General features: G+C 46.8%; 1 non-coding gene across 1 annotated transcript; it reads right to left on the bottom strand.

Annotated features, from left to right (window-relative positions):
• Positions 1-9304: 9304 nt before the first annotated feature.
• On the bottom strand, positions 9305-9376 carry TRNAW-CCA. The gene has a single exon. It is a non-coding gene; the product is annotated as a tRNA-Trp (tRNA).
• Positions 9377-26584: the final 17208 nt, after the last annotated feature.

Here is a 26584-nt window from a genome sequence, read left to right on the forward strand (position 1 = left end):
AGTGATTAGGTGCTTATGAGTGACATCTAGAAGTCAGTCATTGCAGATCTCGACTTAGATAGCTCGGTTTTGGTCTCTGCTCTACAAAAAGGATGCAGACAGGCTGGAGAGGGTCCAGAGAAGAACCATGAGGATGAGCAGAGAATGGAACACCTGCCCTGTGAGGAGAGGCTGAGAAAACTGGGTCTGTTCAGCCTTGAGAAGAGAAGGCTCAGGGGAGACCTTGTGGCCATGTTCCAGTACTTAAAGAGGGCTAAAAAGCAGATGGAGACTCCCTATGGACAAGGAGTCCCATGGACAAGCCAAGGGGCAATGGGCACAAGTTGCTCCTGGGGAGATTCCCATTGGACACAAGAGGAAAATTTTTCACTCTGAGGACAGCCAGAGATTGGAATGGTCTCCCAGAAGTGGTGGATTCCCCCACTTTGGAAAGTTTGAAGTCTCAGCTCCATGGGATGCTGAGACATCTCAGATAAACAATATTAGAAGTATTGGACCAGATGATCCTTGAGGTCTCTTCCAACCTGAGATTCTGGGATTCTATGATAGATGAGACACAGTGAGGGGCAACACTAACAAAGTAAAAATGTCCATAGAGTTATAAGAGATAACTTTAAACAAAATCCTTTAAAGAACTATGAAAACAAACCACCCTGAGGACTCCCTTATAATAAATTCCAAGTTACTTCAATTTACTCAGTAACTTCATTTCCACCTTTCTCGAGAGCAGCTCACATCTTCTGAGGCCACTATCCCAGCCTGGTTACATAAACCCTGAGGTAATCAAGCACATAATCAATTTCCAGTGAGCTAATCAGTGCCTTGCATCACACATGGTGTGTGGGTGGAAGGTGTGGGTGGGATTTGTATCCTACCACCCAGCGGGCTACAAATTCTGGGAATGGGAAGAGAAGGGGCAGTGCCTGGCTGGGGACAAAGTGTCTTCATAGAATCATAGAATCATAGAATTGGCTGGATTGGAAGGGACCTCAGAGATCATCAAGTCCAACCCTTGATCCACTCCCCCTGTGGTTCCCAGCCCATGGCACTGAGTGCCACATCCAGTCTCTTTTGAAAGATCTCCAGGGATGGAGAATCCACTACTTCCCTGGGCAGCCCATTCCAATGCCTGATCACCCTCTCCATAAAGAAATTCTTTCTAATCTCCAACCTAAACCTCCCCTGGCACAACTTGAGACCCTGCCCTCTTGTCTTGCTGAGAGTTGCCTGGGAAAAGAGCCCAACCCCCCCCCTGGCTCCAACCTCCTTTCAGGGAGTTGTAGAGAGTGATGAGGTCTCCCCTGAGCCTCTCCTCATAGGGTCTGTGCTTGAGTCCTTTCACCAGCCTGGTTGCCCTCCTTTGGACCTGCTCCAGCACCTCAATCTCCTTCCTGAGCTGAGGGGCCCAGAACTGGACACAGGACTCAAGCTGTGGCCTCCCCAGGGCTGAGCACAGGGGCAGAATCCCTTCCCTGGACCTGCTGGCCACACTGTTCCTGACACAGCCCAGGATGCCATTGGCCTTCTTGGCCAACTGGGCACACTTCATCACCAAAGGGTTTTCTTCTCAGTTTCTAGTTAAAGAGAAAAGGGTTTTCTTCCCAGTTTCAGTTGAATTTCTTGATGGAACTGTGGCCTTTCTGAGTTGAAAACACTATGAAATGACCATGCTATTTCTTAGAGGTCAGACAAGACCCTCAGCATCTCCTTCATATATTTTTCTCTGTCACAGAACCACACAGAATTGTCACAGTGGGAAAAGACCTCTAAGATCACCACCCCCAACTGTCAACACCCCCACCCTCCCCCAAATAAAATATTGGTATCAATATCTGTATCACCCACTGGAGAATGTCCTGAAGTGCCTCAACTCCATGGAGTTTTAAACACTTCCAGGGATGGTAACTCCACCACTTCCCTGGGCATCCCATTCCAATGCCTGACTGCTCTCTCAGTAAAGAGTTTCTTCCTCAAGTCTACACAAAACCTCCCCTGGTGCAACTTCAGGCCATTTCCTCTGCTCCTACCAATGTTCACTTGAAAGAAGATCTCACCCTCCTCCCTACAACCTCCTTTCAGGGAGCTGTATTGAGCAACAATGTCTCCTTTCAGCCTCCTTTTCTCTAAATATTCCCAATTCCCTCAGTCTCCATGTCCATTCAATACCTCCTGGAGAATCAGGACAGATAAGGATCCATCAGGTGAGCATCTGGGAACACCACATAAATCTGGTCCCTGCCTCTGCCCAGCTGCAGATGGTGTTTCCCCCCAGCTCCATGGGGGATGAGGTTTGGTCCAATCTTATTTGGGAATAGGACTGGTTCTGAAGGACCAACAGAGGCCAGGCTGAAAGAGTCCCTTGAAAGGCAGAAGGATCCATGGAATTATTCATTTTTGAATTCTCACAGACACACTCATAGGGCACAAGCCAATTTTCACCCTATCAGCTTGCTGATTTTCAAAAGATGAAATGGGGAAAAAAAACCACACAGTTTTTTTTTGTTTTTTTGGGTTTTTTTTGCTTTGATGTTATGTCAAAAATGACAAAATGCTCAAAGTCTTTTGCAGGGACCCAACCCCACAGCAGGATGACTTCCAGCTTTCTGCATGAAGGTCTCCCCAGAGCCACCCATGGTTGAGAGCTCCCACTCCCCCACCCATGACTTGGCTGGGAAACCAGGTATTTAATAGCTGCACTTCCACCTCCCCCTCCTAGGATGGGATTCCTCCTGGGTAATGAGCCAAACACTGCCAGGAAAATGACCTTTGGAAAGGCCAAGTCTTGCTAGAAGAACTCAGGGCTGCATTTCTTGAGGGTCCTCAGTAGAGTTTTCATGCCCAGGGCTTTGCTGGGGGTGTAAAACACAATTTCACCCACCCTGCAGCTTCATCTCCGACCCTGCAGAGAGGCACTGGGAATGGTTTAGTGGGAGTTGGTACAAAAATCACAAGTAAAGGCTCAACCTTGGTAAGGAAATAGGAATTATGACCCAAAGGTTGGAGCAGCTCTGCTCTGGAGCCAGGCTGAGAGAGTTGGGGGTGTTCAGCCTGGAGAAGAGAAGGCTCCAGGGAGACCTTAGAGCACCTTCCAGTGATTGAAGGGGCTCCAGGAAAGCTGGGGAGGGACTTGGGACAACGGAATGGAAGGACAGGATGAGGGGGGAGAAGTTCAAGCTGAAAGAGGGGAGATTGAGATGAAATGTGAGAAAGAATTTTTTGCTGTGAGGGTGCTGAGCCCCTGGTTGCCCAGGTTTCCCAGAGAAGCTGTGGCTGCCCCATCCCTGGCAGTGTCTCAGCCCAGGTTGGATGGGGCTTGGAGCACCCTGGGCTGTGGGAGGTGTCCCTGCCCATGCAGGGGGCTGGAAACAAACCATTCCATGATCTTTAAGGTCCCTTCCAATCCACAGCAAGATGTTACTCTGCAATTTTCTGAACATGTAATAAGTTTAACCTATCACTACAAAAATGTGTCACTTATTCACAGGCAAGTCCCATGGATCATTTCTCTTTAGTTAGGACCTGCCAGGCAGAGCCCTCTGGGCTGCTCTGTCTCAGGGTGGGTGAAAGGAATAGAGGGAAAGTCTTCTAAGGAGAGGCTGAGGGAGCTGGGGGTGTTTAGAGGAGACTCAGAGGAGACCTCATCACCCTCTACAACTCCCTGAAAGGAGGTTGTAGTCAGGTGGGGGTCGGGCTCTTCTCCCAGGCAATGGGTGACAGAAGGAGAGGGCATTTACTAAACCTGCCCCAGTGGAGGTTTAGGTTGGATATCAGGAAACACTTCCTCATGGTGAGGGTTATCAGGCATTGGAATGGAGTGCCCAGGGAAGTGATGGAGTCCCCATTCCTGGAGGTGTTTAAGGAAAGGCTGATGTGGCACTCAGTGCCATGGTCTGGCTGATGTGGTGGTGTTGGGTCATAGGTTGGACTTGATGCACTCAGAGGTCCTTTCCAGCCTCAATGATTCTGTGATTCTGTCATCATCTGGAGTTATTTGTGAATAGGTACCCACAACTTCTGCTTGTGCGTGAGTGACAGAATCCCAGAGAAAAAAAAATCATACAAAGGAAAGAAAATCTGGTTGATTTTCTATGTACAGAAGACTGAGAAACAGTTGTTCATCTTCCACTGGCACAAACCTTGTAAAAAGAACAACTCAGCTGTGACACCAGGTACCCAAGAAAATTGCAGTGATAATCTCCAGGTAAGAAAGTCTGCCAGGTCTCCCAGCTCTTTCAGGTGGGTGATTTAATGTTACTCAGATGGAACAGTGAGATATTTCCAGGCAACTCTCCATGTCTTGTTAAACATAGAATCCTAAATTGCTTTGGGTTGGAAGGACTTTAAAGACCATCCAGATCCAACCCCTGCCATGGTCAGGGACACCTCCCACAGCCCAGGGTGCTCCAAGCCCCATCCAGCCTGGGCTGAGACACTGCCAGGGATGGGGCAGCCACAGCTTCTCTGGGAAACCTGGGCCAGGGACTCAGCACCCTCATAGCAAAGAATTTCTTCCTAAGATCTCATCTCAGTCTCCCCTTTTCCATCTTAAAACAGTTCCCTCTCATCCCATCACTCCAAACCCTTGTCCAAAGTCCCTCCCCAACTTTCCTGGAGCTTTTTTCAGGTACTGGAAGGTCACTATAAGCTCTCCACAGAGCCTTCTCTCCTCCAAGCTGAACAACCCCATCTCTCTCAGCTTGGATCCAGAACAGAGCAGTTCCAGCTCTCTGATCACCTTTGTGGCCTCCTCTGGACTTGCTCTAACAGCTCAACCATGATTTCCTTCTCATATGAATAAGATAAAGGTGCAACCATGAGTATGTGTGGGGGATGAGGTTTGGTCCAATCTGTGTGTGCATTTTCAGTTTTGGATATTGCAACAGAAGTAGATAAAACAAATTGCCCTAAGGCCTTTTTATTGGTTGTTTTCCCCTGAAATAATCCCAAAATGGTCTTTCTTGTGGATACCTTGGCTGATAATCCATCTCATACCACATCTGGTTTATGGTCTGATTTTAAAGATCTCAGTGTTCTATCTAAAAGCCCATTCTGCCTCCTGATATCAGTGATTTCAGTCACTAAAACACACATTGGGAAAGAAATAATCCCCAACAGTTCTCTGCTGGGGCAAAACTGAACTTGTGTTATAAACCAGAGCAATTTCCTATCGGACCAACAATGTCCACACCTTTTAGACCTTGCTGGTGCCATCTGCTTTCACAGAGTCCCATGGCAGCAAAGTCAACAAGTTTGCTGTCTGCAGCATCAAGATGTCATTCCTGGGTTGTCACTGCCAGTCCAGGATGACAGTCTGGGATTTTTTCCCCTGGATGTAGTGTACTGAGACACTTCTGTCATCTCTTTTCCTTCCCACTCCATTTTATGCAATTCCTTGCAACCAGGACAGCTTTGAAATAGCTGAAATAAGAACTGCAAACCTGGAGGTTTCATAATTTGCTTCTTTTTCCATGTCATTGCTGAAGATATTTACCAAAATTCATCCACACACTGAAGACCTGGCCACCATAGGGATGGATAACCAGGAGCCTTGGCACCTCCATCCCACTCTGCACCAAGGTAGGGGTGATCCTTAGATGTAAAGAAGGATATGAGACCCTCCAGGGACAGGATAGACCAGAAAAAAGAAGAGACCCAAAGCTTGGGATCTGAGTATTAAGAGACTCCACCACTTCTCCAGCAGCAGCTTCAGGGGTGGTTCAGACACTAAGAGAAATCAGACTGAAGACCTTGCTATTGGGACCAGTGCTTAGGAGTCAGCCTCCCTCCCCAAACAGGAGGATTTTTATCCTTAAAAAAGGCCCAGCAGAACACAAATGTCCTTTCCTTGGTCACTAATAAGGAGATGTGACCTTGTTCTCAGCTTAGACACTGAACCCCAGGTCAGCAGTGTGGATGGAGATGAAAATGAGACTCCAGCTTCCAGTGCAGCCATGGGATGCTGCAAGAAGAGACCATAGCTCAGGGACTCGTTGTCCCAGATGCTCAAACAGCCAGAAAAAAAATCTTACCCACTGGAAAAAACCCAAAACTTAAATATCTATAATTATATTTTCACCAGACACAGAAAATCCAGAGCTAGGTCCAATGTAGTGCTGTGAGCTCAGGGCTTGTGCTCACAGGTTTCATGTCCTCCTCTGGTCAAGCTCATTGGATGTCAATATTTAAATTAAATTGTTTTGTTAGAATAGACCTCAAGAGGGTTCAGCACAGCTTTCTGAGAACTGGATTTTCCTTGGGAAATGAAGATACATCTGAGAAAGAGCTTGGTACAAGGATTTACACTTGAATTGAATATTTTTAAGCCTTCCTCCCTCACCCCTCCCTATCTGATATAGCTTCAAATATGTCCTTGCTTATGCAAGACAGAGTATTTTAGCTAAACAAATTCAAAGAGTCTCAAGATTATGAAATAATGTGGTTATTAAGTAACCTCCCTTGCATGGGACACATCAAGTTTTACTGCCTGGTGAACTCTCCTTCTGATTAAACCTCATCACCAAGCCCAGACACTCACTTTAAAAAGTCTTAAAAGCTCAGACCATTGAAGGGAGAGGGTAATTGTAAAGCTTGGCATATTTTATGCAATTTATAAACAGTTCCCATTGGCTGCAGTGAAATAAAATTTTTCTAAGCAGCAGCATGACAGAATGATACTCCTCACCAGTCATCATTCTTGTAAGATTAAACCTTGCCCCTGGGTCAGCAGTGGTCACAGCCATGTCACCTAAAGCACTCAGCTCATAGGAGGGTTTGGTGGGTAGAAATTCCATCTGGAGTGTTTTCCCCATGTCACCATGGTGCTCATTTGGTCCACAGTCAGGAGACATCTCCCCTGCCTCCTGGTGCTCTCCTGGCTTTGGTTTTGGAAGAGCCAAGGACGGTAACCAACAGTGAGGCAGCAGCATCTGGAGGGCAGGCAAAGAAGAATTCCTTGCTTAGGTTGGAAAGGACCTTAAAGATCATCAAGATCCAACCCCCTGCATGGTCAGGGACACCTCCCACAGCCCAGGGTGCTCCAAGCCCCATCCAACCTGGGCTGAGACACTGCCAGGGATGGAGCCAGGGAGGGAACCTATTCCAGAATCTTGCTACCCTCATGGTGAAGAACTTTTTCCTAAAATCTAACCTAAATCTACCCTCTTTCAGTTTAAACTTTCCATGACACAACTGGGGTTTAGAGATCTGGGACAAGTCTACATTCATCAGGGAAGTGAGAGCAGGACTCACAGAAGGACCTTCTCCTAGGCCTTCTTTTCTTCTTTTCTTTTTCTCTTTTCTTTTCTTTTCTTTTCTTTTCTTTTCTTTTCTTTTTCTTTTCTTTCTTTTCTTTTCTTTTCTTTTCTTTTCTTTTCTTTTCTTTTCTTTTCTTTCTTTCTTTCTTTTCTTTTCTTTTCTTTTCTTTTCTTTCCTTTCTTTCTTTCCTTTCCTTTCCTTTCCTTTCCTTCCTTTCCTTTCCTTTCCTTTCCTTTCCTTTCCTTTCCTTTCCTTTCCTTTCCTTTCCTTTCCTTTCCTTTCCTTTCCTTTCCTTTCCTTTCTTTCCTTTCCTTTCCTTTCCTTTCCTTTCCTTTCCTTTCTTTTCCTTTCCTTTCCTTTCCTTTCCTTTCCTTTCCTTTCCTTTCCTTTCCTTTCCTTTCCTTTCCTTTCCTTTCCTTTCCTTTCCTTTCCTTTCCTTTCCTTTCCTTTCCTTTCCTTTCCTTTCCTTTCCTTTCCTTTCCTTTCCTTTCCTTTCCTTTCCTTTCCTTTCCTTTCCTTTCCTTTCCTTTCCTTTCCTTTCCTTTCCTTTCCTTTCCTTTCCTTCTTTCCTTTCCTTTCCTTTTTCTCTTCTCTTCTTTTCTCTTCTTTTCTCTTCTTTTCCTTTCTTCTCTCTTCTCTTCTCTTCTCTTCTCTTCTCTTCTCTTCTCTTCTCTTCTCTTCTCTTCTCTTCTCTTCTCTTCTCTTCTCTCTTTCTCTTTCTCTTTCTCTTTCTCTTTCTCTTTCTCTTTCTCTTTCTTTTCTTTTTTTCTTGCACAGGGTTAGGAACAGTGGAAACACCCTGAAGCACAGACTCATTTTGCTTAGAAAAGACTTTAAGATTGTCAAGTCCAACCAGTAAACCAACATTGCCAAGTTCACCATTAAGCCGTGTCCCTCAGGACAACATCTACACCTCTTTTAAATACCTCCAGGATATTAGGAATTGCCCTCCTTGGTTCCTCAAATTCTCCTGCCATCTGTCTTGATGTTTGTCTTAATGATCTTGGAGGTCTTTTCCAACCCTAACAATAATATGATGCCGTCCTAATCTGGAATCAGATGTTCCTGCCCTTCTGGAGGGAGACTTGGACCAAGAGAATCTATACCCAGATGTGGATGGGATGTCCACTAATCCTCTCTTCTTTGTAAACATAGGGTGAGGGAAGGCTGAAACTGGCCAGATACCTCCCATCATAGATTCATTTGGGTGGAAATGGACCTTTAAAGGTCATCTAGTCCAATCCCTCTACAGTGGGCAGGGACATCTTCAGCTAGATCAGGTTGCTCATCCAACCCGGACCTTGAATGTTCCCATCCTCCATCTCCCTGAGCAATCTGGGCCAGTGTTTCACCACCCTCATTGTAAGGAATTTCTTAGACTAGATAATCTAAATCTCCTGGTCCAGCAAGGGGGGAAAGATCTGTCTAAATATGTAGATTTTTTGTAGCCAGGCCACCAGCCATAGTGGATACACACCATAGGGATACACATTGAAGAGGTGATCTAAAAGGCTGTGCTGGAAACCATCAGTTTCTGAGCTTCTGGACATGTGGGGTAAGGGTACTTCATTTCTGCTATGGGTCCACTGTGTGTAGCTGACTCCTTTTGACTTGAAAGAATTTAATTTCTGCCTGTCTCCTTTCTCCTTGTATTTTGCAGTTTAACCAGAGGAAGAGGTTAATATTAAAAAGTCAGAAATAGTGACTTTGATACAGCTGGGATGTGGTGACCCCTGATATAGCCATCTTCATTTTGAGCTTCATATTTCAAGGTTGGAACCAAGGCTTTGTTTCAGAGTAGGAATTGGAGTAGGAACCATCAGAAACCACGAAGGCCAAGTTAGATGGGACCTTGAGCACCCTGGGCTGTGGGAGGTGTCTCCATGGCAGGGTTTTGAAACTGGATGAGCTTTAAGGTCCCTTCCAACCCAAACCATTCTGTGGTGCTGTGAGCCATCTGCTTGCTCTCCAGCAGGGCTATGGCATGTTGGGAGGGGAAAAAAATTCACAGTTCCCCATCTCTGTGATTTCCCACGGAGGAAGAACCCCCTGACCCCGGTGTGATTTGAACACACAGCCTTCTGATCTGGAGTCAGACGCGCTGCCATTGCGCCACGAGGTCAGGACTGGGAGGTGATTTTTCCAAATATCACCCCAAATTTTATGGCCACGGGTGACTCTTTGAGAGAAAGAGACTTTCAGTTCATCCAACAAAGGGCTGGGAGCATCTTTGCCACTTGTCTTTAATGCTGGGCCAGCAATTAACCAAATGCCAAATGCTCGCTATGAGTCCCCCTCCCTGATAAAGAAAGGAGAGAGAATAAGGGAGAGAGACTGATGGGTTGGGAACTAAACTACACAGCTTTAATGGAACAGTAATGGTTAAAAGGGAAAAAATATTAAATCTATGCAAATATACAGGAAAATTGATCCCACGTTCCTCCCTCCTTCCCCCAATAACTCTCACATCACCACCAAGGCTGCAGGGCAGCCCTGGGAAAGTCCAGGCTGGAATCCTGGGGTCAGCAGCAGTTGGGAGCTGGAGGCAGGAACACACAGATTCAGGCTGGCATGGATCAGGAGCACAGGCAGAGGAAGGGATGGAATCCTCCCAGGATGCCAAAACAAACAGGGACAGGTGAAGAAGGGCAGAAGGGAAGAAAGAAAGGGGAAGGGAAGGGGAAGGGGTTTGACCCTCATGATCTCAGCAACCACAAGCAGACTGTGGGAGAAATGCTCCTGAAAGCCACAGGCAAATGAAGGGAGGAGGTGAAAATTACTGGGAACAGTGATCATAGAGTCACCAAAACCAGACCACTCTTGGCAAGCAGGAGAGGGACAAGGGGACAAAGACAGTGGTGCAATGGACAACGCTCCTGACTATGGATCAGGAGACTGCAGGTTCAACTCCTGCCTGGCTCAACACTTTTATCCTGGTGGCAGCTCCTCCTGCTCCCTCCCTGAGGATCTTACTTCTCCTGCCCATCATCATCTGTCCTCCCAGACCTTCTGCAGAGCAAAAATGCTGTTGTACCCTCTTGCCCTGCAGGATGGAATGAGTTCTTCCTGACTTTCAGGCAGAGCTGGGCACTCCAAAATGGGCAGAACTGAGCCCTACATCCCAGAAAAATCCACAGCAGATTGAAGATGCCTCCTGATCTTCTCCCCTGTCATCTGGACAGACCCAGCAGACTCTGGACATTGTGTGCTCTGGTCTCCAACAACCTTTGAGGCTCTGCATAGGTCTTGCTGCTCTCTGTCAGTGCCTGAGTATGATGGTGATGAGCTCCATGGGAAGCACAGACTGACCACATCCCTGCTGGATTCTCCCAAGCCTGACCTTAACATGATTCAGGTACCCAACCTTGTGATCCAGGAGCAGACATATTGCCCTTGTGCCACAAGGTGGGGGTGGAGGGATGGAGAACACACAGATTCAGGCTGGCATGGATCAGGAGCACAGGCAGAGGGATGGATGGAATCCTCCCAGGATGCAAAAGCAAACAGGGACAGGTGAAGAAGGGGAAGCAGGAGGGGATCCAAGACCCTTGTGATCCCTCAAATTTATACTGAGTATGAGGTGTATGGGATGGAATACTCTGTTTGGTCAATTCTGGCATCTTTGTCTGTTCCTCCTCAAAGGAGGGCTGCAGGTGTGACCTCCTTACTCCTTCTGGAGGGCAAAATGTTCCTCAGAGCTGAGCAGTTCCTTGGTTCTGCAGCCCATTCTCCAGCTGTAACTATAACCATGGAGTGGGATCAGGCCCAGCAGCAGACACTGACTGAGAAACTTGCTGTTCATTTCAGCAAGTGCAGCTCCTGACAAGAGACTGAGCTGGAAGCAAAAGGACAAGACAGAAAATCACCTTTATCCTGTCCCAAACCAGGACAAATAGGATGACCTCACTTTGAGTACTGTGTCCAGTTCTGGAGAAGGTGTGGAGAAAAAGGATGATGGGCAGGAGAAGGAAGGACTTCACAGAGGGAGCAGGAGGAGGACAAAGGATGGTCAGGAGAGAGAAAATCCATGCAGAAGGAGCTGCCATCAGGATAAAAGTGTTGAGCCAGGCAGGAGTCAAACCTGCAGTCTCCTAACCCACAGTCAGGTGTGATGTCCATTGAGCCACTGGCCCTTGTCCCCCTGTCAACTCCCAGCCCTGGCAGCCTCCTTGTGTCCTTTGGTCTGCAGAGCATCCTCTGCACCCATCACAAAGACACCAAAGAACATCCCATGCAACATCAAGCAGTGAAGAACATCAGCAGCACTGCCAACCACTGACCACAACCCCCTTGTCCTCATGGTCAATCCACTTTGCTTTACCTTATGAAGCAGTTTAGGTGCTGGGTCTCTCTGTCCTGCTGCAGGGATGTGTCTGGGAGCCCACATCAGAGACCAAATCATAATCAAGACAAATGATGTTCCTTGGTGTTTTCTGGACCACTGAGGAAGTCATGTCTTCAAAGAAACCTATCATGGTGGCCAGGAGTGGTCTGGTTTTGGTGCTGTAATCACTTTTTCTGGTCATGTTCATGTCTTTCCTTCATCTGAGCATGACTTTCAGGAGTCATGGAGTCCTGGGGTCAGCAGAAACTGGGAGCTGGAGGCAGGAACACACAGATTCAGGCTGGCATAGATCAGGACCACACACAAATGAATGGATAGAATCCTTCCAGGAATTCTTCCATAGTTTTCATGTGGGCTCTGAGATGGGGCTGACCAGAGTAGAGCTCCCCAGCTCATCCTTTTTCCTCTTTTTGAAAAAAACCTCTTGTGTCCTTCATCAGAAATCTCCCTCAGTTTCCATGACAGATCTAATCCTACACTGAACACTTGTCCTTGACCCCCTCCAGAAATCCCCTGGGCTGACAGTACCACCTCGTGGTGGCTTTCCACACAAGTAGATAAACCCAGGTCCCCCAGAAGCAACTGATGATGCAGTGATGACATTTTTTGCACTTTCCCATAGAAGACATCACTTCCTTCAGCATCTTGATGAGGTCACCTGCTGCAGACACCCTCCAGAATACTTCCCTCCTTTGGTCTCCTCTCTGATCATGATCCATAACCTCCAGCCTGGCTAAAAGCAAAGCCCTGAGCATCGTGTTTCACCCACAGAGTGTTCCCAAGGTGCCCCTCTATGGCTGGCCAAAGCCTTGAAGAGCCCTTCCCTTCATGCAGCCCCCCAGAAAAGGGGGGGCAATATAAAGGATGTCCCAGTGGTGCTCCAAAGCTGACCCCAAGTGAACACAGAACCTTCTGATCTGGAGTCTGATGTGCTGCCATGGCACCATGAGGTCATTGGGAAGGGCTATAAATCCTTGACATGGACCCCAGCCTGGGTGGTGGGGATGCCCTCTGCATGGGGACCACTCCAGGCACCTCCCAGCAAGGGTTTAGCTCTGCTGGGGAAGGAGCAACATGAGGGGAAGGTGATCAAAACCTGGATGAAGAGAGAAGTCCAGGCTGGAGAATGAACCTGCAGGGTGGCACGGGGTCATTTGTAGGGTCAGGGACAATGGTGACCCAGGAAAAAGACCAAATCCCCTCTTGCAGCACAGGCTAAGGTGGGCTTTGGGGATGTAAGCAGGAGAGGTGTTGGATGGAGTGAAGAGCAGAGAGCCCATGGGCTAAATCCAATCACACAGCTCCTGGTGTCCTGCCACAGCCACAACCTTGGGTTGGCTGGGAATGGCAGAGAGAGCTGCAAGGAAGGGAAAATATCCCACCAGTGCAAGCAAGGTCCAACCCCAGTCTTTTCCCTGGAACACTGGCACAGGTTTCCCAGGGAAGCTGTGGCTGCCCCATGCCTGGCAGTGTCTCAGCCCAGGTTGGATGGGGCTTGGAGCACCCTGGGCTGTGGGAGGTGTCCCTGCCCATGCAGGGGGTTGGAACTGGATGATCTTTAAGGTCCCTTCCAACCCAAACCATTCCCCTATGAAACAAGGACAAAAATTGAGATGATGGTTTATAAACACAAATAACAATTGCAGTATTAAAACGAGGAGTGAAATGATTGATAGGTTAAGAGATGGATTTCTTTTCTGGAGTGGAAATAGAAACCAAGGGAACTGGCTTGGATTGAACAACCAGGGAGCTGCTTGCTCCCCTTTGGAATGTATTGAGTATAAATCTATGAGATGTGCAGTATTCAGTTGGGGGGGAAGAGCAGTGCTAAACATCATTAGATTTCTATTTGTGGATAATTTCTGGGGAGCAAGTCACAGCCTCCTCACCTAGAGGGTGCATTTCTATAAGGAAACATTCTTCTGTGAAAGCAAAAAAACAAACACACAAACAAACAAACAAAAAAAAAACAAAAAAAAAAAAAAAGGAAAAAAAGGGAAAAAAGGAAAAAAAGGGAAAAAAAGGAAAAAAAAGGAAAAAACCTCATCAGAAGGCCCTCTGAAATTCCACTATTTGAAAATTAATCTTACTTTAAAATTAAAAAAAATTAAAATAAATTTAAATAAAATTTGATTTAAAATTAAAATCAATTTAAAATAAAAAAAAAAAACCAAATCCAAAATCATCTCATGATGTTAATAGTGCTTTCTGACTCTAGGAGACAGCATTGATTAGCAAGGCATCAAGAGAAGGTCCCATGGGATGGGATGTTGCTTTGGAAACCAGCAGAGCTCTCACTATTATCACAGTTACAAAGGTTTTTTTTTTTTAAGTTTTAGAAGTGATCTAAAATTATATGAAGCTAGAAAAAAGTTAAATTCATGGGCACACAGCCAGAGTCCATCCTAAAATTTCAAGTCTACAACCAAAAGCCACCCCAGCTCTCCAAACATCTCAATAATCCTCTCGTGTTTAATCTGTGAGTGCTGAAGACTGAACACAGAGGCAAGCAGCCACCTCTCATCTGAGCAAACCCTACAAGAGCATCCATGTCCCCTCCTCCTCCAAGCTTTTTCCCCCACAAGAGGGAGCCAGGAACCAGCTCATGGGCTCCACAACCTGCAAATCCCACCTGGAGATGGATTTTGCTCAGTGAAGAACTCTCCATCCCTAGGCCAGCCTGGAAATTCAGTGTGGCACCAACCATCCTCATTAAAGTTCAATCAGTTGATCACTCCTGAGTGATCAAGGAAGGAAGGAAGGAAGGAAGGAAGGAAGGAAGGAAGGAAGGAAGGAAGGAAGGAAGATGAAAAAAAAGAGAAAAAAGAGACAAAGGCCACAGTTGTGGTGAAGGAGCACCCTTTTCTTTGACTTTATACAGCTACAAATTCAAAGACATGAGGATCAATTAAGGTGCTAGAAACAGGTTTTGTTCCATGGGGAAACTCCTGTTTTCATTTTAATGCACCTGGATGAGCTCAGGGCTGTGTGTCCTGACATCTTTTCAAGTCAGATGAAGGAAACTGAGTAGGAAACTGTTTCTGAGTAGATGGTCCAGGCCATTTATGGAAAAAAAAATATAAAAAATTATATATATTTAATAAAGTCTGCATTCCTGGTAGTGTTTACTGGTTGCCATTTTATAATTTTTTTCCCTTGCAATCAAGAGCTGCTTGAAAAAAATCACACTTTGTCTTAATCCTAAATGCTATATTACACCATCAAAACTGATTGCTACTGCAGCTTTTCCTTCTTCTGTATTATTTCATAGAATCATAGAATCATAGAATTGGCTGGGTTGGAAGGGACCTCAGAGATCATCAAGTCCAACCCTTGAACCACCGTTGCGGTTGCTAGACCATGGCACTGAGTGCCACATCCAGTCTCTTTGGAAATATCTCCAGACACGGAGAATCCACTACTTCCCTGGGCAGCCCATTCCAATGCCTGATCACCCTCTCCGTAAAGAAATTCTTTCTAATATCCAACCTAAATTTCCCCTGGCACAACTTGAGACCCTGCCCTCTTGTCTTGCTGAGAGTTGCCTGGCAAAAGAGCCCAACCCCCCCCTGGCTCCAACCTCCTTTCAGGGAGTTGGAGAGAGTGATGAGGTCTCCCCTGAGCCTCCTCTTCTCCAGCCTCAACACCCCCAGCTCCCTCAGCCTCTCCTCATAGGATCTGTGCTCGAGTCCCTTCACCAGCCTGGTTGCCCTCCTTTGGACCTGCTCCAGCACCTCAATCTCCTTCCTGAACTGGGGGGCCCAGAACTGGACACAGGACTCGAGGTGTGGCCTCACCAGGGCTGAGTATAGGGGCAGAGTTTCCAGTGTCATTTGAGATGAATTGGGCCATACACACAGCCATCCATTTTCCCTCTAGTCATGTGAAGGCTTTTCTAGAGGTCCTTTATCTTACCTGATAGAGCCATGGCAATCTTAGGGCAGCCCCCACGAGTTAAATCTATATATTTGGGCTACTAATTGAGTCCATAATATCAACCAGCTAATGTTTTCAGAAAGAAAACTGGATGTTTAATTGGTTCAAATTTTAATTTCCTGTTGGGGAAATGAAGGAAAATGTCATTTATTTGCATTGATGAGTGGAGACTGCAAATGGTGCAGCAGAACCTTGGACCTCCTGCTATACTCACCACCATCCAAAGTCTTCTGGCACTTCCAGGTGCCTCCTGTCCCACCAAAATGATGGCTAATTTTCTCCAGGTGATCCATTACCAATCGCCTTGATCTCTGGAACTAACAAGTAATGAAGCTCAGCAGGTGGGTCAGTACTGAGAAGCAACTTTGAGAAGTAAGCCAGATAGGGGATAGAGCTCTTTCTTTACTTGGTTTTGTGACCTTTTGCCATTGTTTGGGTCCAGCCATGTGTAGAGGTCACACTGTACTCATTGTCTTCCATGGTCACCACTGCCAAGGTCCCCTGGACAGCCAGGTGTGTCCCCACAGCCCTATAAATGCCAGAGTGCTCCCTCCTCCCTTGCTCAAAGTTTCTGGTGGTCAGGTCCTGTCATAGAATCATAGAATCATAGAATTGGCTGGGTTGGAAGGGACCTCAGAGATCATCAAGTCCAACCCCTGATCCACTACCACTGCAGTTACTGGATTATGGCACTGAGTGCCACATCCAGGCTCTTTTTAAGTATCTCCAGGGATGGAGAATCCACTACTTCCCTGGGCAGCCCATTGCAATGCCTGATCACCCTCTCCAGAAAGAAATTCTTTCTCATCTCCAACCTAAACCTCCCCTGGCACAACTTGAGACCCTGCCCTCTTGTCTTGCTGAGAGTTGCCTGGGAAAAGAGCCCAACCCCCCCCCGGCTCCAACCTCCTTTCAGGGAGTTGGAGAGAGTGATGAGGTCTCCCCTGAGCCTCCTCTTCTCCAGCCTCAACACCCCCAGCTCCCTCAGCCCTTCCTCACAGCAATTCTGCTGGATCCCTTCACAGCCTCCTTGCTCTTCTCTGGACCTGCTCCAGCACCTCAATCTCCTTCCTGAACTTCCTGAGGGGCCCAGAACTGGACACAGGACTCAAGCTGTGGCCTCACCAGGGCTGAGCACAGGGGCAGAATCCCTTCCCTGGACCTGCTGGCCACGCTGTTCCTGACACAGCCCAGGATGCCATTGGCCTTCTTGGCCACCTGGGCATACTGCTGGCTCATGTTCAGCTTCCTGGCAACCCAAACTCCCAGGTCCCTTTCTGCCACTCTGTGCCCAGCCTGGAGCTCCCCATGGGGTTGTTGTGGCCAAAGTGCAGTGTCGCAGTGAGAGTTTGATGCAAACAGATGCGAGACGGAGACTCAGTTTGATGCAAACAAATGTCCAACTTTATTGAATCAGAAGGCAATATTTATACACTAATCTAAGAGCTAATGCCACGTATACATATTGCTGATTGGTGATTTCTACATCTCGTTACACACGTTTTAACTTGATTGGCTACAAAACCTTTAGCAACAATTAACTAACAAAGCTTATCTTTCACACATTCGAGCTTCTTCGTGGATGTTGCTATCGTGCCGAGTCCCTTAATCTAATCGTCTTGCTTACTCCCTAACCTTCGAGTGTTCTAACGTGCTGTTCCTTGTGGTTACAAAATATGCTTTAAGCAGCACTGTCCTTGCGCTTAGCCCAGGGCTTATGGTCGAATTGTTCCATCAACAATTGCTCGGTACTAGCAGTTCGAGATTGTACTGCCTCAATTCCCCCTTCTGACTGAACAAGATAAACTCTTTTCATGGCACAATTGAGCATCCGTTGAAAACATTGGAAGATACAAGGTAGCAATGTTAGCAAAAGCAAGAAAGCAAGTAAAGCATAACAAACAGTCTTAACTAAACTTCGCAACCATCCCGTTAGAACCCATCCTGAAAAAAGTTTATCAAACCAGTCCTTAATTATCTTGTGATTGCAAATGTGCAACCCCTTCTTTAAGTGATTGCATTGCAGCATGTATAGATTGAGAGTGATCAGAAAGATTCATACAACACATTCCATTAAAATCTTCACAAATATGACCTAAAAGCTAACAATAAAAAGAGCAGTACAACAGAATAGCACAATCAACAATCAACATATAGACGAGGGATCCCTTAGTTGACATATAAACGATCACATGAATTACAACACTAACAAAACATGTTATCAATACAACACAATACTAAAAGGACATTTCACGCTGTAGTGGAAGGACTTTAACAACTTTTTAGTATGAGGAAGTTCAGATGTCCACTGGTGCATAGAACCAAGGGGGTAGAGGAGGCTTATCCGACAAAAATTGGTCGGGGGGCCCCAAAAGCGTCCCCAGACCCCTCCCGGACCACAGCACGGTGGAGTCCTAGTTTCCTCCATGGCTGCCAAATTAAAGCCTAAAAAGCCAAATAAAATTGTTAAGAGACAAAACTCCAAGCCTATAAACAGCAAAGGCACACACACACTTTTTTTTTTTTTTTTTTTTTTGACTCTGTGTTCTCTGTACGAGGAGCGGTTCTCACTTTCCTCAGCAAGTTTTAGGCCATGGTCTATAAAAAAAACAAGCCCAGGGGAAGCAATAAAAGTTTGTTAGTGGATTTAGATACATTTTTAAAGGTATAATTATAATAAAGGTCCAAGCCTGCGCTGCCACTGGTGGCCCGAATGGTGTTTGGGTCGGCATCAGTGCTGGCGGTTGTGGTTGCAGAAGATTGTGCATCTGCTGATTCGGCATGCAATTTGGTGTTGGAGCGCGGCGCCGACCCGCGCTCTGCCTCCCGTTTCCCTGGAAGGCATTCTGACGTTGAAGTATCACATTCCCATCTATATCAAACTTAGAACGGCAGTGGCTATTATAGTGCCGACCTTTTCGACACCGGCTACAAATAGGAATGAGTGTTCTAGCTCGACATTGCTTTTGCGAATGTCCCATTTTCCCGCAACCGTAACAAATAGGGGCGGACCCAGAGAATCTAGGCTGTGCTGGAGTGAGCTGGATATTTTTGAATGCCGCTGCCATAACTTCGTATTTATGTTCGGAAGACCCAAACCTATTACAGGCTTCCATCATTTCAACTAAAGTTGGGTTAGGATTAGGTAAAGTTTTCAAAAGCTTTTTGCAATCAGAATTAGCATTTTCAGCGGCTAATTTAAGAAGGAGAATGTTTCGGGCTTCGGCATTATCAACTTGTTTTTCTAGGGCATCCTGCAGTTTTGAAATAAAATCCATATAAGATTCCTTTGGCCCCTGAGAAATTGTTGTAAAGGCTTTTTCAGGCTTATTTGCATCAGGGATTTGCAACAAGGCTCTTTTTGCTATATGCATATTATCTATCAGTGCCCTTCTCGGAACATCTCGAGCCTGTCTCGCGGGGTCGCCAAACTCAGCCGTACCCATGAGATGGTTAATTGTAAGGGCTTGCAGCTGCTGGTTATCTCCGGCTGCATACTCCTGTAGCAGTTTTTCTGCCGCCGTTCTCCAACGCGATTCCCATAATGATTGTTGCGCGGGATTGAGAAGAAGAGCAGCAATAGATTTTAAATCATAAGGAGTAAGTACATGCCCCTCACAAATGTTTGCAAACAAGCCTTGAAAATAATGAGAGCTTAAGCCGTTTTCTGCTGCAGTGCGGCGAAGTTCTTTTACAATAGAGAAATTCAGCGCGGTCCATTGAGGTCGCCCCTTCCCGGCATACAACACAGGCGCAGCTATCATGGATCCTCTGTCTGTCCTACGTGGTTTCGGCTTTGGGGGGATTTCAATTAAACAAGCAATGTCCATATTCCCTGATTTTTGTGCCTCAACTTTAATCGCCGCCCATACACTTCGCGGGTCATTATAGTCATCAGGATACAGGTCAGGCTCTGATTCAAGATCGATAGGGTCTGGGTCAAAGGGGTCTGGCTCCGAATCCACATTCACCATAGCGGCAGTGGTTAGCAGCGGGGGGGCGGAAGGGGGGTCAGATGAAGTAGTAGAGTCTTTCCCTTTTAAAGTTTCAAAAAGTGTTCGCCAAGGTGCTAAGAGTTTGGCGGTTTCATTATTGCCCCGTGTAGTGGCATCCCATAATTTAACTCCGACCTCGTCCCAAAATGTAGGGTCATAAATAGAGACCAAATTGATGTCAGAAAAATGCTCACGAGTCCATTTTAAAAGCAGTTTTAGATCATGGCCCGGTATAACTTTTTTATCCTTATTAAGTAAAGTCTTTAAAGTATAATAAACGTCTCGTTCTTCTTTTAAACCCATAACAAAAAGTTTCTCCAAGCTCACCTGCCAATCGCAAGGAGGTAATGAAGGTGCGCACCACAATTACCGGCTTCCTTTCAGCCTTTTTCTTCACTCCCGAGTTCTTGGAGACCTGCGACCGGATAATCTTCAATCTTCAATCTTCTTTTTTCTTTAATATTTCTTTGGCAATTTTTAAGTTTTTATTTACAGTCTCTAGCCCGTTCTACGTCGGGGTCCACCATTTGTCGCAGTGAGAGTTTGATGCAAACAGATGCGAGACGGAGACTCAGTTTGATGCAAACAAATGTCCAACTTTATTGAATCAGAAGGCAATATTTATACACTAATCTAAGAGCTAATGCCACGTATACATATTGCTGATTGGTGATTTCTACATCTCGTTACACACGTTTTAACTTGATTGGTTACAAAGCATTTAGCAACAATTAACTAACAAAGCTTATCTTTCACACATTCGAGCTTCTTCGTGGATGTTGCTATCGTGCCGAGTCCCTTAATCTAATCGTCTTGCTTACTCCCTAACCTTCGAGTGTTCTAACGTGCTGTTCCTTGTGGTTACAAAATATGCTTTAAGCAGCACTGTCCTTGCGCTTAGCCCAGGGCTTATGGTCGAATTGTTCCATCAACAATTGCTCGGTACTAGCAGTTCGAGATTGTACTGCCTCAGTGCAGGACCTGGCACTTGTCTCCAAGCTGCAGCTTCATTTCCCATGAAATCAAGTCCCCCACAGAGGACACATTGCAAACCCACAACATGGAGTGCCCTGGGGGCATGAAAGAGACTCAGGGTTCAGCAGCCAAGTGGCCTCCTGGAGGACAAGGTCCCAGTAGCTTCAGCTGTCCAGCCAAATCTTTATCATTTCTCAGAAGATCCTGGGTTGATGCCAAATGAAAAGGCCTCTGTTCAGATTTACAGCTGCTGTGCAGCCACTCTCACGAGGGGGTTTTATAGCCAGCACAACAGCTTTCCAGCCTTTCCTAAGACATACACAACCATTGCTGGCTGGTGGCCATGGACTGGGGTTATCTGGGGGCAGAAGGAGGGCTTATTGGGGTCTATACTCCAACTCTTACAAAAAGGTGGAAAGCTCTTCCTTATCTATGTAAATAAAGACTGACTGCCCTAAAAACCCTGGCACTGAGTATCTTGCCTTTGCTGACCTTTTTATATTTTCAAAAACAGAAGTTTCTCCCCAGTCCTGCTACAAAATTTAGCATTAGGAGCCCCTCCACTCAACACAACACTCCCCACCTTGCTTTGCAGGGAGATGTTGGCTACTGGGTCACAACCATGCCCATTACCTTTCCATGCTGCAGGGAACCAACTCTCTGCTTGTCTGTGGAAAGCTCCATGCAGAACCACATACCGTGGAGATTAGGTTGCCCTCACACACCACTTGGCCCAAGGAACCCAGAGCAGATGCTGTCAACAACAATAGTCCTCAGGTGGCCACAGATGTGTGGGGGGCACTGTAGATCTGTAGTGTACACTTGGGAGAATGCAGCTTTGGAGATGGACACACTTTGAGCTGGTGGATGGAATGGAGACCTGTAAAAGTCACTTCAAATCACGTGATTTTTGTCATGGAATCATAGAATGGTTTGAGTTAGAAGGGACATTATAGATCATCCAGTTTCAACACCCTACATGACACCTCCCACCAGACCAAGTTGCTCCAAGCCCCATCCAACCTGGGCTGACACACTGCCAGGGGTGGGGCAGCCACAGCTTCTCTGGGAAACCTGGGCCAGGGGCTCAGCACCCTCACAGCAAATAATTTCCACCAAATACCTCCTCTCCATCTCCCCTTTTGCAGCTGAAAACCCTTCCCCCTCATCCCATTCCTCCCTTCCCTTGTCCAAAGTCCCTCCCCAGCTTTCCTGGAGCCCCTTCAGGCACTGGAAGGTGCTCTAAGGTCTCCCTTGGAGCCTTCTCTTCTCCAAGCTGAACAACCTCAATCAGAGCTGCTCCAGCACTGCAGGGAGTGGAGGAGATTTTAACTGTATTAAGTTCATCTGAATTACATTTCTTTGGGAGTAGAGAATTTGTAACCTTCATCTTTCAACTACCCACAAATTTAGAGAAGCCCAGCTAAGGGACAGCAAACAGCAGGACAAGGCAGGGCCAGCAGGCAGGTAAGGGAGGCAGGAATGTCCTAGGCAGATTTTATAGCCATTTCCATGTCTATCTGATAAATGCCAGCCAGTGGTTCACTGCTGAGTTAACCATCCACCTCCTCCACCAGTGATGTGTGCTCATCATGCTCAGGAATAAAGCCTCCCAAATTCCTCAGAAGCCAAAGCTGGAATAGCCTAAAAAAAAAAAAAAAATAGAAAAACTCCTACCCAGGTTTCAGCTTCACACAAGCTCAGACAAAAAAATTAATCACTCCTAGCCTGCACGGTTGTCCTCCTTGCAGCTCCTCAGGGGTCTTCCCTTACAGGCTGCCACCATCCCATCCATCCATCAGCTCCTTGGGGACTTGTTTGCAGGCAGAGGATACCCCCAGGGGCTTTTTTTTTGCACCCAGCTGTCTGCAGCTGGCCATCTCCCCATCCAAAATGCCATCTGCTGGGGAGAGGAATCAGGGAAGTTGATAAGTGGTGAATGTGAAACAAGTTGACATTGTTTGGAGCTGCAGCACTGGGTCAGAACGACACGGAGGGTTTCTCGGCAGCAAATGTTACTCCCAAGCCTGGAATATAATTAACTCCTGCCTACTCCTTCTTTCTACCCTGGGGTGCCAGCCAGCATGCCAGCAGCACCAAGAGGCTTCTGCAAAACCTCAAGCTCAGCCCTTCACTTTGCCAGCAGAGCCAAAGCAATGGGGATCCTTGGGTTCCTTTTCATCTTCGGCTCCTTGATCACTCATGGTAAGACCAGAAAGGTCGAGGGTGGTAAAGAGAGGTATCTGGGAACAGGAAAAATGTTTTATCAATGTAATCAAGTCTAAATATTCTAGGCAATGAGGGGGGAAAGATGTCAGCAGGTTCCTGGATGAGATAGTGAGTTAAGCACTTTGGCACACTGCATGATTTAATCCCTTTGGGTGGTGTGAAAACGATCAGGGATGAAGCTGTGGAAACGGAGCACACCTCTGCCCTTCTAGGAGGAGACTTGGTTGGAGAAGCTCTAGAGGAGATGCCCTGTGCTCTGGGAAAATGCCTCTGCCTTTTCTCAGGCTGCAGTTGCCTCCTTGGCAGGGTGAGGACAACCATGCTGACCTCCTGTGCGTGGTCCTTGCCAGCATTCTGCAGAAACAACCATGTGATAAAATGTTACTTGAGTGAGGCTGGCTCTGCAGTTTGGGTTTTGTTTTTTTTATTACTAACAGTCATATCTGAAGCTTTCCTCTGGGACAGGGATCCTGGGTTCACACCCAGGTTCCATTCATGCTCACAGTCCTGGATTTCCTGGGCTCATTCATAGGGATTCCTATGAATTTTATTCACCAATTTCTTGCTTCTTTGTACAGGAGATGCTCATGGACCAGAGAGCTGCAACCATGAAGGGGGCTTGTGCCGAGTTGGAAACTGCATTTCTGGTGAATATCTGGCAAGTTACTGCTTTGAACCCATCATTCTCTGTTGTAAGAGTTTATCACCCACTACCACAGAAAGCTGAAGAGCTTCAAAGCACTTGGAGAGCTTCAGGCTCCACTGACAAGAAAAAAGATGCTGTTAGGAAGGAAATATTGTGCCTTTCTCTGTCATTTCCATGGGAGATCGTGTGGATTCACTGAACTTCTGAACTTCTCTGCTTTTCGTGTGACTTTTTTAGGCAACACTGGGACCAGAAGAAATTTGGGCCTTCCAGACTCTGTATTTCCCCTTTTCACATCTGTCATGCTCCTTGCCTGAAAGCAATAAACCTGAAGTTTAAAAGAGCAGCAAGTGCCTGTTCATGTCTCCTGCTGACACTCAGCAAAGGTGCTGGTGGTGGGGTGCGTGGTCTCCCAATGATCAGGAGTGGATACAACAGCCCAAAACGTCCCAGCAGGGCAGGTTGGCTCCATCTCTTTATTTCTCTTCCCAGAGAAAAAAGTTGCAATGGGTACAGCCTTTTTTTAAATCACTTTTGGTGCAAAAGCTGTCTGGTTTGACAGAAAAGTCTGTGTTTCTCAGTAGAGTTCTCTCTACTCTTCATGTTCAGGTTGTGCCAGGTTCTTACAGGCACTGGGAAAGGCTGGCAGGAGAAATAAGGCACAAAAAAGGAACAGGGATTCCCCACATGGATCCAGACCTCTTTGCCCATGGATTTCATAGCATGAGCGTTCTGTCCATAAGCCCTGGGCCCCATCTAGAAGAGAAAATGCAAAACCCAGCAGGGCTGTCCTGGGTTCAGCCTTCTTCCAGGCCAATGAAGAACCCAGTCTTGCTTCTTTTAAACATAGAATTATAGAATGGTTTGGGTAGGAAGTGATCTGTAAAGGTCATCTTCCTGCAGTGACCAGGAACATCTTCAACCAGATCAGGTTGCTCAGAGCTTCTTCCAACCTGACCTTGGGCTTCTTCAGGGATGGGACATCTCCCATCTCTCTGGGCAACCTGGGCCAGTGTTTCACCACCTTCCTTGCAAACAATTTCTTCCTGATGTCTGGCTGAATCTCTCCTTTGGGGAACGGGTCTGAAAGTTGTGTTCCATTACCCTTAGCAGGCTGCTTTCCTCATCCATGGACTGAATTTCTGGTGCTCCTCCTTTCTTCTGTAACCCCTCAGCAACAATCCCCCAGCACTGAGCCTGTTTGCACCTAACATCCTTCTGCCTATGAGCTCTATCAGCCTAAATCCATCACTTGTCCAGCTCCACTCTCCACCCTTCTGTGATTTTTCAGCAATGAAATTTTGACACCCTTTCTGCTTTTGTCAGTTAGCTCTTGGTCTCCCTTTCCAGGTAAAAATATTTCTCTCTGGGTCAATTATTTCTGTGAAAGCAAGAAAACAATGATGCAACGAGAGAGCTATGCCAGTTAGCTGAGGCGTTGCTCAGAGCCAGGGAAAAGTCCTCCCTGGGAGATGAAATTCCTGCTGTGATGAAGCAAAGAGGAAAATTCCCATTGACTCACCAGGGTCAGGACCCATCACCAGTGGTCCAAAAAATTAATTCATCCAAGTAGCTCCATCCTCCTGCAAGCAGCCCAGCTCTTTTCCTCAGGTCATCAGGACACCATCTGGGACACCAACACGTGCAGGGAGACTCCAACACTGCCCTGGAGATCTCCTGCAGTCAGATGAAGCATCAGGAGAGATGGATCATCCAGAGTTGGCTGTCAGCTTGGGAACTGCTGCTGCAAACAGAGATTGGGGTTGAACCCAGGGCCAAATTCCTCCCCAGATTCCAAGCTCAGCTCCTCCATGCACATGTGTGAGGACAGGACAGGCAGGCTTTGGAATCAAGGCACCTTTCCAACCTAAACAGTGACTCACATCCGTCCACAAACTTCTTCATCCGTGCCTCCTGGGGAGATGTTTAGACACCATATTTATTACCTAATTTCCTAAGAAAGTGAAACATCCAGACTCATACACGTCCTCTTATAAACCTCCCTGGACTGTCACTGGGTCTTCTGAGGCTGCACCTTGAATCCTGGGGTCAGTTTTGGGACCCTCAAGACAAGAAGGACATTGAGGGCAGTGGAGATGGGGAAGGGTCTGGAGAACAAGGCTGAGGAGCAGCTGAAGGAACTGGAGGTGTTTCATCTGGACACCTTCTTGATCTCTACAACCCCCTGAAAGGAGGTTGGAGCCTGGAGGGCACTGGTTTCTTCTCTGAAGTAGCAAGTGATAGAACAAGAGGAAATGGCTTCAGTTTTTACCAGGAGAGGTTTAGATTGGAAATCAGGAAAAAAATCCTTCACTGAAAGGGGTTTTCAGGTCTGGCCCAGGCTTCCCAAAGCAGTGGTGTAGTAACCATCCCTGGGGGTGTTTAAAAGCTGTGGAGATGTGGTGCTGAGGGACACGGGGGACTTGGCAGTGCTGGGTTAACAGTTGGACTTGTTGATTGTAAAAGTCTTTTCCAACAAAAACAGCTCTAGGAGTCTATAAATTTGGGGCCTTTTGGTCAAATTTCAATCAAGGGAAGTGGAAATGCTCAGTTAGTTTATAGGCCACATTGTCCACCTGCGAAGTACTGTCAGACACACGGTCTCACTCACTCTCCCCTTTCTCTTTGTACCCTTGCTCACCCATGAGGGTATAGAATGTACCCTCAGCAAGTTTGCTGATGACACTAAGCTGGGAGGAGTGGCTGACACACCAGAAGGCTGTGCTGCCATTCAGAGAGACTTAGACAGGCTGGAGAGTTGGGCAGAGAGAAACATGATGAAATTCAACAAGGGGAAGTGTAGAGTTTTGCATTTGGGGAAGAACAACACAATGTCCCAGTATAGGTTGGGGGCTGACCTGCTGGAGAGCAGTGTAGGTGAAAGAGACCTGGGGGTCCTGGTAGACAAGAGGATGACCATGAGCCAGCAATGTGCCCTTGTGGCCAAGAAGGCCAATGGCATCCTGGGGTGCATTAGAAAGGGTGTGGTTAGTAGGTCAAGAGAGGTTCTCCTCCCCCTCTATTCTGCATTGGTGAGGCCGCACCTGGAGTATTGTGTCCAGTTCTGGGCCCCTCAGTTCAAGAAGGACAGGGAAGTGCTTGAAAGAGTCCAGCGCAGAGCTACTAAGATGATTAAGGGAGTGGAACATCTCCCTTATGAGGAAAGGCTGAGGGAGCTGGGTCTCTTTAGTCTGGAGAAAAGGA

Source organism: Calypte anna, chromosome 3 (assembly GCF_003957555.1).
Source record: "Calypte anna isolate BGI_N300 chromosome 3, bCalAnn1_v1.p, whole genome shotgun sequence".
Classification (NCBI taxonomy): Eukaryota; Metazoa; Chordata; class Aves; order Apodiformes; family Trochilidae; genus Calypte; species Calypte anna.